This window comes from Schistocerca nitens, chromosome 1 (genome assembly GCF_023898315.1).
Source record: "Schistocerca nitens isolate TAMUIC-IGC-003100 chromosome 1, iqSchNite1.1, whole genome shotgun sequence".
NCBI lineage: Eukaryota > Metazoa > Arthropoda > Insecta > Orthoptera > Acrididae > Schistocerca > Schistocerca nitens.
In genome coordinates, this window is record NC_064614.1 from 1,093,424,508 (window position 1) to 1,093,437,009 (window position 12,502).

Genomic DNA, 12,502 nt, shown 5'->3' on the forward strand with positions numbered 1-12,502 from the left:
ACAATGTTCGGCACTGCTGTCACCCCTGGGCGCTTCATCCCTGCTTTCAAGACATTGTAAGGCTGCAGCCGCATTGACTGTTATCTGACACCTTTGGAGTGCAGCGCAACTGCAATTTTTGCTATGCTGTACAACTTGGAATCACTAGGGACCGTCAAAAACCATTCTACGAAATCTCAACTTGATCCAATGCAGTAAAGGGTTCACATGCTTCTTTATCCCTCCATTTTTTCGCGCCCTCCTATGGCGTGATCACGGGGAAGGAGGGGGTAGAGCATTAAGACATGCAAAGTTCATGTGAACCGAGATCCTCCAGTTCGGCAACACCCTTAGCGCCACACACGCATCTTAGTAGAGCTCGTTACAAATCTACCTGTCAGAAACTTTGACACACATCCAGCGCCTGAGGGTTAGGCAACCCTTCGATACCGCTCAGATGGTGTGTGCCTGCCTCCAGGTGCAAGAGCAGCAGCAAGGCATAATTTGTGTCGAAGTTTCTGATAGGAAGACAACGGCCTTGCCGCAGTGGATACACCGGTTCCCGTGAGATCACCGAAGTTAAGCGCTGTCGGGCGTGGCTGGCACTTGGATGGGTGACCAACCAGGACACCATGTGCTGTTACCATTTTTCGGGGTGCACTCATCCTCGTGATGCCAATCGAGGAGCTCCTCGATCGAATAGTAGAGGCTCCGGTCAAAGAAAACCATCAAAACGACCGGGAGAGCGGTGTGCTGACAACACGCCCCTCCTATCCGCATCCTCAGCTGAGGATGAGACGGCGGTCGGATGGTCCCGATGGGCCACTTGTGGCCTGAAGACGTGATCTTTCACGTGCAGGAAAGTGATAGGAAAGTGTGCTGAATTATATAGCTGAATTGAGGAATCTTGTAGGGTCCCTTTGGCGTTTTATTCATTTAAATAGTAATGTTGAAACCCCACCCTTTCCCGTCAGTGATCACTCCATACTACGGAGCGAAAAAGGAAGAACGAAAAAGTATAAAAACTTATGTCTCCTTCTGATCACGTTCAGATTTCGTCGAATGGTTTTCCACGGTCTGCAGCGGTTCCACCCTGTATACCGGAGCGAAAACTGCTGTCACACACTGCAGTCACACACAACGGATCAATGAGATTGTAGCACCTCGATGCCCTTAGAGTAGGGCTGAAACGTCCAGAGGATGGCAGCAGCGTCGAACGTTGTCGGGATCGTCGTCCTGTTGCTTAAAACACTGCGAACTGTCGTTCCCGGCCGCGAAATGTGTGAGAATCAGCGCTCCAAGGAGAGGAGTGCCACCTCTTGAAGCGTTTTCGTGTCGATTTTTCCTCGACAATCCATAAGAAAGTCAAATGGTTTCAACGCAGGGTGTTGCAGTTCTGATCTCCATGACAGAGTCTTGAAAAGAAGGGGTGAAATGTGGGTAAGAGTGGGTGTGACGACATTCACATCATACGACACGTGCAAGATAGCGTTGGGCAGAATTGTTGTGAAATTTGGTGGTAAGTGACATCATTAACCTAGTTTACTGCTCACATGAACTTCTGGACTGTGGCCTTGGTGTTTGATGGCATCGCTGACCCCGACTGTGACGTCACAGAGCGCCACGTTTTTCCACCATTACAGAAGAAGGTTGTAGGCATCTTTGAGCCAAATTTCAAGCTCAAGCCTTGCAATTGGTCGGAATTACGGGATTTCGGAAAAGTGATCCCTTAATTTTGTTGTGCAGTTTAATTGGTGTACATGGATATGATGGCACGGAATACTATCCCTTACTCAGCAGTGTTGCGGATGTTGTTTCGCTTTTAAATCGAACTTCAGCGGGCGTGCTGTCCGCAGCAGCAGCAGCAGCACGCGGGGTGGATAGCCCGGCGAGATGAGCTGCCAACGGCGGACTGCGCTACGGCGCTCGCGTGATCTTTCACGTGCATTCTCGCTGGCGAGCTCCGCTCCCACGGCTCTGACGCAAGCTGTGTGTTTCTGTTACAAGCCAATGGCCAGGTAGTGGCTTCCAAACGTATATCATAACGCTATGTATTATATGAGAGCACTTATAAACACAATCCTAACACTGGTAAATGTTTTACACAGTACGTTGTATTAGCAATCTGGCTTTCGCCTTGATACGCCATCTTGATTTATGTAAGTCGACTAACAGACATGAGAAGCATATTGACAGCTAATGTTGTCATGAAATGTTTCCCTCTAATATACAGAGGGGTCAAAAAAAGGTATCCATTGTTTAAAAGTCCATAACTGGCAAACTAATTGACGGAGTTGTCTCATCTTTGGTAGTGTAATAGTTTGAAGTTCCGGCAATCGCCACAAAAGCGTTGTATTGCGTTATTTTGTTTTGTCAGATGACAGTCGCCAGATAGTGAGTGTTTCGTTCTTAGTTGCACCTCGTTACTCGAGTAAACATGGCTGGCGCAAGGCTTACATTCGATGAAAGGAAGTCAGTTTTGATGTGGTATTTTAAGTACGAAAAAATTAATGAGGTTCAACGGCAATGGCGAAATCAGTATCAAACAGAGCCACCGACACGTTTAACGATTCGGCGCATTCGAGACAAATTTGAAGCCGAAGGCTGTATTAAAGATGTACACAAACAACGATGTGGACGACTTGTAACAGTAACAAGTCCAGCTAACTCCCGTCGTGTGTTACAATTCACTCGCTCACCGCAGAAGCCTGTGAGACAGTGTGCCCGTGAAACTGGAGTGAGTCGCTCAGGTGTTCGGCGAATTTTGAAGACAGTGAAGTTGAAGTGCTACATCCCACGATTGCTACAGGCAGTGAACGAGGACGACCCAGATCGTAGAATGGAGTACTGCGAGTGGTTTACTAACATGGTGCGCAACGATGAAGAGTTTGCAGAGATGATTGTGTGGTCTGATGAGGCACAGTTAAAACTCAATCGTACAGTAAATCATCACAATTGCATCTACTGGGCCGCCGAAAATCCGAACGTCCATGTAGACAAAGCCGTGAATTTGCCAGGAGTAAATGTGTGGTGTGGGTTGTCTTACCGGGGCTTGATTGGACCATTCTTCTTCGACGGCACAGTTACCGGTGAGGTGTGCCTTCAGAAGCTTCAGACATCCATTTTACCTGCCATCCGAGACTTGCATGGAGACGGAAGAGTTTACTTTCAACAAGATGGTGCCCCAGCTCACTACCAAAATCGTGTTAGGGCGTGTCTCGACGAAAATCTACCAGGAAGATGGATAGTCCTCTGGACTTTTACCTGTGGGGAACACTAAAGGACGTCGTTTATCGACAAAAGCCACGCACGTTGGATGATCTTCGAGAATCCATCGTACATTCATGTGCAAATATCCAACTGAGCACGATGCAGTCAGTAGTTCGTGCTGCAGTTCGGCGGCATCGTTTGTGTATGGATGTTAATGGTGACCTTTTCGAACACCTACAGTGATATCTTTATGTTGGACTTTAAGCTACTCTTTCACCAAAAATGAGACAACTCCGTCAATTAGTTTGCAAGTTATAGACTTTTAAACAGTGGATACATTTTTTTGGACCCCTCTGTATTTCTATGAAGCTGTTATGTCTTATAAGCTGTCCAGTTAATTTATTTTTTCTTCTCTGTATCATGTTAATCAATCTCCTTTTCTCTTTAATTTCTTTTATCATCTGTTCATTGCATTTTATTTCACTCCATAATCGTTTTATGATTCTTATCCTTGTCTATATGCTTTTAATTTTCTTTTTCTGAACTTAGCTGTACTGCAATGAATTGCAATAACACTGATAATTTAGCACTACCTTCCAGTCGAACCTTCCCCATCAGCCAAACGTCTATAATTTTATGATTACATACCTCAACCGATAAAAATGGAACCCTTATAGGATCAGTTTCTTTTCGATCTGTCTGTCTATCCGACTTTTAGAAAGAATGTTCGTCAGGAACGGATAGACGTATCGAGTTGAGATTTATATGACTTACTAGCAAGGGAAACTACCCATAGCACCCACCTCAGATTTAGCGGTGAAATGCCCCAGTGGACTGAACACAGATCAGACACGAAAACAGGAAGAAGATGTACTGAACTGTGAGAAAATAAAGACAAAAGCAAAACAGAAACTGTGAACGGTCCAAGCTCAAGGTGTGGAATATCGATCGTATTGCAAGAATCATGGCGTCGTGGCTGTGTGGTGATGGTGTTGGACTGTAGAGCGAGAGGTCCGTGTTCAGATCTCCCTTTCCGCCCGGTCATGGACGTATCTGTTCTCCTTCTGTAGTCTTAACAATTGTCATACCATACACTTGTTACAGAATGAGTCACGTGGTAAGAATGTAATTACCATCGCAGGTATATGTCATGAACAGTGAAAGCGGGCGAGATGCCGCATAGGCCTCTCACAGAAACGAAAACAACAAATAAACGGGTATGAGCTATGAAACTTCCTGGCAGATTAAAACTGTGTGCCGGACCGAGACTCGAACTCGGGACCTCTGCCTTTCGCGGGCAAGTGCTCTACTAACTGAGCTACCCAAGCGCGACTAACGACCCGCCCTCACAGCTTCATTTCTGACAGTACCTCGTCTCCTACCTTCCACACTTCACAGAAGCTCTTCTGCGATGAGTCGTGCTTGGGTAGCTCAGTTAGTAGAGCACTTGCCCGCGAAAGGCAAAGGTCCCAAGTTCGAGTCTCGGTCCGGCACACAGTTTTAATCTGCCAGGAAGTTTCACATCAGGGCACACTCCGCTGCAGAGTGAAAATATCATTATGGGGTATGAACTAAATTATAACAAAGGAATTCATGAGTCAAAACTTCCAAAACAGAACGCAAGAGTCATAACACGTGGTATTTGTGTGGAACTAATAGGAGGTACGTACGTCTGGAGGTCCCTTCCTTACACCTCGCTGTTGCAAACAGGCCTTTCACTAAGACAGAGACACAAATTTAAATTCCGCAAACAGACACCTCAATGACCAGACTGACAGTTCAGAATTTTCTGAAAAAAAAATGGACCACGATGGAGATTTGAACAAGAATCTCCCCTTGTGCAGTCCAACACCATGACCACATAACCACGACTCTGGGGCTATTGAAATTTGCTCGATGTTGCACATCTTGAGCTTGGACAATTCGCTGTTTCGATTTTGCTCCTTTCTTCACAGTTCAGTACACCTTCTCCCCGATGTCATGCTTGGTCTGTGTTCAGTTTTTGATAGGCTATCCACTGTGTCATCTTACCTCTAAATCTGAGGGAGATGCGATGGGGAGTTTCCCTTGTAAGATTAAATGACGATCAGTTTGGCTATCAGAAAGGTTAATGCCGAAGCTGTCTGTCTTTCCCAACTGAAAGAGAATCGCAGTAGGAGTACAACAGCTCCTTTACTGTCCTTCGGAAAACCAAAAATATATTCGCCACAGTTTATCACTATAAATTAACTGCGTCTCCTCTGCTGTTCCAAGCAAAATACAGTTTTGTCGATTCGTCTCCACCTAACGCTCTGGAGCCAGAACTAACCACGGAAATGACCAACACTCACACAAAACTGTTTTACAACGCAGAAGCCTACTTCGGCGTTCCGCTGACGTCACCGATGGCATGTCGACGACAGATTAATTGAGGAACTGCAAGCAGACGGTACATGAGTCGGCTAGCACTTGTCTACGGGAACTGTTCGCAGTGCGTTTCCTTAAACAGATGTTCTCCAGGAAGAGACGTGCTGTCCCCTAGTAAATCGTGACCGGATGTAGGCGTGATCTTGCGATGCGGACAACGACCTCCTGCTGTTGCCTGGCTAGGTACCCGTTGGTCCGTAGCCCTTTATCAGAGGGGACACAGGCCAGACGTGTTAGGCATCCCTCATCAAGGGCATTACATCGACACTCAACGTTGCCGTTGAAAACGATCTGCCCTCAAACCACCAACCTGTAATACTTTACATTGAGGAAACACTGCAGCACATGGAACAATGCAGGATGTTGGACTACGGGTTCAAGGAAACGCTCGATAGCCACATCCCACCCATACACGAAATTAACGAAACAGCACAAATTGACGAGGCAGTAGAAACCCTCACTAACGCCGTCCAGGACGCAATGGCGGGCACCATACCTGATCGCACTTCACAACAACACAGTGCGGCCCTGCCACAGGAAATCCTGGCCCTAATCTCAATGAGGAATCGCCTCAGGAGACAATGGCAGCGCACAAGGCGTCAGTACTTCAAACGGCACATTAACAGGCTACAGGGCATCATACACGATAAAATACAAGCACATAGAACACAACAGTGGAACCAAAAACTCGAAGGGCTGGACACCGCGCGACCTGGGGTGCGGCAACTAGACCGACACTTCAACAGGGAGAAAATATATACCCCAACGCTTCAAGGGCCTGACGGATCTGCATACTCAGCGGAAGAGAAAGCAGAACTAATGGCCCGCAAACTCGCAGCGTTATTCACACCGAACCTGATACCATCAGATCCAGTGTTCACACTTGCTACTGACCAGGAGGTTACACGCATTCTAGTCCAACCATCGCGCGACGAGATTCGACATTCTAGCACAGCCGAAGTCTCCTGGGCTACAATGCATTCCACTGCTAGGAAAGCCCCTGGTCATGATGGCATTCAAAACCGTGTCATCCAGGAGTTCACGGATAAAGCTACTGAGTACCTAACACCCATAACTAATGCCATACTAAAACACCAACACTTCCCCGCCTTTTGGAAGACGGCCAAGGTCCTGATGTTCAGGAAGCCGGGGAAAGACCACAGCCTCCCACAAAATTATCGACCCATCAGCCTTCTGAGCTCGCTCAGTAAGATTGTTGAGAAGGTGATTCTCAAACGCATCACTAGGCACTGCATAACAAATGACATCCTGAGACCGGAACAATTCGGCTTCAGGAATCACCACTCCACAACACAACAACTCTTACGGGTCGTTATATAACACATGGCTTCAACACAAACAAAGCTACAGGGGCGGTGTTCCTGGACATCGAAAAGGCTTTCGACCGTCTATGGCACAACGGCCTTATTCGCAAACTCAGCGACGCGGGATTCCCCGACGGGCTGGTGCGTCTAATACACTCATACCTCACAGACAGCGGTTTCAACACTGACGTGCAGGGAAAACAATCAACACGACACGGTATACACGCGGGAGTACCCCAGGGAAGCATCCTAGGGCCCCTACTGTTTAACCTCTACATAAACGATATCCCAACCACACACAACACAACGATGGCACTCTACGCGGATGACACAGCCATCCTCGCGCAAGATTGGAAACCCTCAAACATTACGTCACGCTTACAGACTGCACTCAGAGTGGCTGAGCCTTGGTTGGAGAAATGGCGTGTTGGAGTAAACGTCGACAAGTGCGAAGCCGCTCTGTTCACTAGAAGACCGAAGCAACTGCGCAAACACCGACACTGCAGACCAATAACTCTACATGCAAGCCCAATACGTTTCCGTGAGAAAGTCAAATACCTCGGTGTCTGGCTGGACCGGAAATTACTCTGGGGGGACCACATACAACACATGACCAACCGAGCTAGCGCGAGGCTCAAACAGCTCTACCCTATGCTCAACAGGCGTAGCACACTGAACAGAAGGGTGTCGAGGTCCATGTACATGACACTTATCCGACCCCTGATGACGTACGCAGCTCCTGTCTGGGGATACGCTGCGCCTACACGCCTGCGCCGTCTGCAGCTCATACAAAACAAAGTACTCAAAATCATAAGCAATGCTCCACGATACACACGCATCGCGGACCTTCGCCGGGAATACCGACTTGAGACTCTCACAGAAGTAATCCACAAACTCACCACAAGACTATACAGAAACTCCAGACATTCCCAGAACCCGTTTATTCTGAATCTGGGGAACTACGACCACAACCATAGATGGAAACATAAAAGACCAAAACACATACTTGTAAGGACCTAACATCTATGGCCAAGTACACGCAAACACAACGGTACAGGTGAGCCCCTGTTAATCAGACGCCATTACTGGATATCCAGCTGGAATACACTGCCGAACAACTGGCACCACGCAGGGAAGCCGTACCGTACACTGCATGCAGACAAGCTCCACACATCCCCCATACAGTGAGATGATCTATGGCCGATCTCCCACTACTGTATAACGATCTTGATTGTTCCAGGAATGTAGCTGTTGCAGCAACTGGGATACATCGCCATCGCTTGCCACGGTAATGATGCATGATACCCACACTAACAAACCCAACCTTACATGAACTATCGCAGCTAGTAAGCCACTACTGCTCTTACTACCCATCCCGCTGTCGCAGAGGTTTTTTCCCTCGGCACGAGCCTTGGCACTTTTTTCTCTCTGCTCTTCAAATTGCTACCCTCATTCGCGTTTCGTCCACTATCTATCACCTGATGGACCGTGTTAATGAGTAGGCTTACCCAGACGCACGGATAACATTACAGCCCAGCGTCCTGTGATCCACTTACTAGATAACTAACATGTTGACGGAGGTGACAGTGGAGCTTTTGGTTTGGTCACCACGTTGGTGCGGGCGTGGAGGGGCCCCATCTCTTTAGCCCTTGGTGCGCCTCCTGGCGGTGTTGGGGCATATTGGAAAATCCCACGTAGCTGCTACGGGCTGCGTGAACGTTGCTTTCCGTGACTCGCGCTTTAGCAGTCATGCGTGTTGCGACTGGTGTCCTAGGCGCTACAGAGGCAAAGGCGATGATGATGGATGCTAGTCTGAAGAAAAATCAAGACACGTTCATAGGATTTGTCGATCTAGAAAAAATGTTCGATAAAGTGAAATGGAGCAAGATATTCGATATCCTGTGAAAAATAGGGGAAAGCTGCATGGAGAGACGGGTAATATACAATATGCACAAGAACCAAGATGAACATTAAGAGTGCAACACCAAGAACGAGGTGCACGGATTAAAAATGGTGTGAGACAGGTATCTAGTCTTTCAGCCCCACTGTTCAATCTATATGTCGAACAAGCAGTTACAGAAATGAAAGAAAGGCTCGAGAGTGCAATCAAAATTCAAGGTAAAAGGATATCAATGTTAAGTTTCTGGTAATCCATGAAGGAAAATGGGACAGCAGCCGGACACGAATTATGTGGTGTCACTGCCAGACACCACACTTGCTAGGTGGTAGCTTAAATCGGCCGCGGTCCATTAGTACATGTAGGACCCGCGTGTCGCCACTGTGTGATCGCAGACCGAGCGCCACCACACGGCAGGTCTCGAGAGACGTACGAGAACTCGCCCCAGTTGTACGACGACGTTGCTAGCGCCTATACGGACGAAGCCTTTGCTCTCATTTGCCGAGAGACAGAATAGCCTTCAGCTAAGTTAATGGCTACGACTTAGCAAGGCGCCATTAGCCTTACATAGCTTGATAGTTATCGTATGAAATGTCTCATCAAGAATGCTGTATTCACAACAAGGATAAATAAAAGTTAAGTATTAGAGGAGCTGCATACTTTTCTTATTAGAATTCACTACTTATCCTGTTCCAGAATTCACGCCCGTCTGCGTTAGATAGCGTGCATTTCGGCCTCCTCTATCTACAAGGTGTTGGCACATTCACCAACACATCAAATTACTTGAATAATGATAACAAAACCAACGGCTGTACTTGAATCCGATGTCGTTTATTCCTTTTAACACGTGCATGTGTAAAAAGAATAAACAAAATTGGATTTAAATATAGCCGTTAGTTTTGTTATCATTAGGCAAGTAATCAATGTTAAGATTCGCTGATAACATTGCTATCCTCAGTGAAAGTAAAGAAGAATTACAGGACATGTAGAACAGAATGAACAGCGTAATCAAAACAGGTTTTGCATTCAGAGTAGATAGAAGAAAGGCGAAAGTAATGAGAAGTAGGAGAAATGAGAACAGCGAGAATTAACGTCAAGATTGGTGATCACAAAGTAGAGGAAGTTAAGGAATTCTGCTACCTAGGCAATAAAATATCCCATGACGAATGGAGCAAGGAGAACATGAAAAGGAGACTATCATTGGTACAAAGGGATTCCTCGGCAAGAGAACCCTGCAAGTATCAAACGTAGGTCTTAATTTGACAAAGAAATTTCTGAGAATTACGTTTGGAGCACAGCATTGTATGTTAGTAAGACGTGGACTGAGGAAAAACCGGAACATTAGAGAAGGGAAGATTTTGGGAATTAGTGCTACAGAAGACTGTTGAAAGTTAGGTGTACCGATAAAGTAAGGAAAGATGAGATTCTCTGCAGAAGCTGCGAGGAAAGGAACATGTGGAAGTCACTGACAAGAATAAATGACAGGATCATAGGACATCTGTTAAGGCATCAAGGTAGAACTTCCATGATACTAGAGGGAGCTGTAGAGGGTAAAAATTGTAGAGGAAGACATAGATTGGGATACATCCAGCAAATAATTGAGGATATAGGCTGCAAGTGCTACTCTGAGATGAAGAGCTTGTCACAGGAGAGGCTGCAAAAAACCAGCAAAAAGACTTGACCAAAAAATGTGTATGGTCTCTTGTTGATGTTAAAGATTTAAGCTTCTAAGTCAAGGCAGTCAAAAAATACGGCCTTTTATGTCATATTTTCACACTAGCAAACTCACTCATTAAAACCCACAGGGTACTTCCCGTTGACCTAGAATCATGAAATTTGCCAAGAAGCAAGGTTTCACGCTATAACAAAAGGAAACAATCTGAAAAATTGTTAATTTGTGATTATAACACAAGACAAAATTTTCTTTCGTTATTTATTATCCGATTCAAACTTAAAATTAAAACATTCTCGAAAGTTAGATTGCAATCCATATGGTCCTCTTGTGTGCAGCGATAATTGAATACAGACAGTGGAGAAAAGAACAGCAATCTATCGCTAAATCTGTCGTTTTATTACAGCAGATGTAGATTTCAGATATTACATAGTCATCTTCAGTGATAAAAACTACAGAACAGGAGAATCAGGAACGAATTTAATATAGTTAACAACGAATCGTAAGGCCAAGCATAAACACCACATGGTTACATATCATATAACAGCAGGTGACATTAATCCAAAGTGTCATGTAGTAAGCAATATTGGTTGATGAAGAACATGCAGGAGTGTAATACGAAAGCAAGCCTTTGTTTAGAACAAAAGCAAACTGGTGCTTTTCATTTATTACTTTGTTTACAAGGTTAACAGGAATAAAATGTGACTTCAGAGATGTGTGGTGCCCTCTGTGGAGGCAACGGTGAATAATTAATAGTAATGAATCTATACATTTTTTAAAAAAATTTCAAAAAATGTACTCAACAATGAAACCTCAAGTACCTCCTGAAATTCTCGCGAACGACATCTTGCCAGTATCAGTGTCGATGACTGGCAAAACTCGTCGAGATTCTCGGTTTCCGAGATGGATGAACTGTGCATACATACATTTAAATTTTTACGGAACTCTCAGAGCGCGAGTGCTACTCATACCTGGCCAGGCTAATGTTTTTGCGTCATTAATTCTGTGACTAGTATTGTGCAGCCTGCAACGACTTCCCTGCTGGGCCAGCCTCTTCAGCTCAGAGCAGCACGTACCAGTTACTTATTGGGTATATTCAGATTTCCGTCTTCCCCTACACCCTCTGCAGCTCCCTCTGATATTATCGGAGTTATTCCGTGATATCTTTCAACATGTCGCTTCTTCTATTCGGTGTTTTCCACTATATTCCATTCACATGCCAATTCTATTGGAGAACTTCTGCATTTCTCGCTCTATCAGTTCATCTAATTTTTCACATCATTATACAGTAGAACAACTCAAATACTTCAATTCTCTGATTCCCAATTTTCTTATATTTCGTATTCAATTCCGTAAAATCCTGTGCTCGAAACGTACATTCTCAGGAATTTCTGCCTCAAATTAAAGTTGGTTATTGATAATAGCAGACTCCTTTTGCCAGGAGCGTCCTCTTATGCTTTCTTAGGTCCTCCATGCTTCGTCCGCCTTGCTTCCAAGGTAGGACAATTCCTTCACCTTATCTACTTCGTGGTTCCCAACTCTGAAGTTAAGTTTTCTCTTTCTGTAACGCCTCATCTGCAGATGAGAGTATTCATTCATTCAACAGGCCTGTAAGTCCTCCTCACTTTCATAGCAATATCCTCATAGAATCTTACACTCGATGTCCTTTCACCTTCAATTTTAATACCACTCCTGACCGTTTCTTTTCTTTCCGTCATTTCTTCCTCGATGCTCTAATTGAACAGTAGCGAGAAAGACTGCATCCCTGTCTTACACAGTGTTTCAAAATGAATATGTGGGTTTTAAGGCTTTGTAGCACATATTACATTCAACTTGCAATTATAAATAATACACCAAATGAAAGAGAAACACAAACAGTTTTTCTTACAATTATTCAGTGTGAACACAGATCACACATCAAGTCGATAGGCGAGTTGTTCCGAAACCTTGATCAATGTGTCAGGACTAACTGTTGCAATAACACTGTATCTAAAGTCAGATAGATCAGCTGGT

At 45.2% G+C, this 12,502-nt stretch overlaps 1 pseudogene; it reads left to right on the forward strand.

Moving 5' to 3' along the window:
- The first annotated feature begins 507 nt into the window (after positions 1–507).
- Positions 508–625, forward strand: LOC126209918 (5S ribosomal RNA; annotated as a pseudogene).
- The last annotated feature ends 11,877 nt before the right edge of the window (positions 626–12,502 follow it).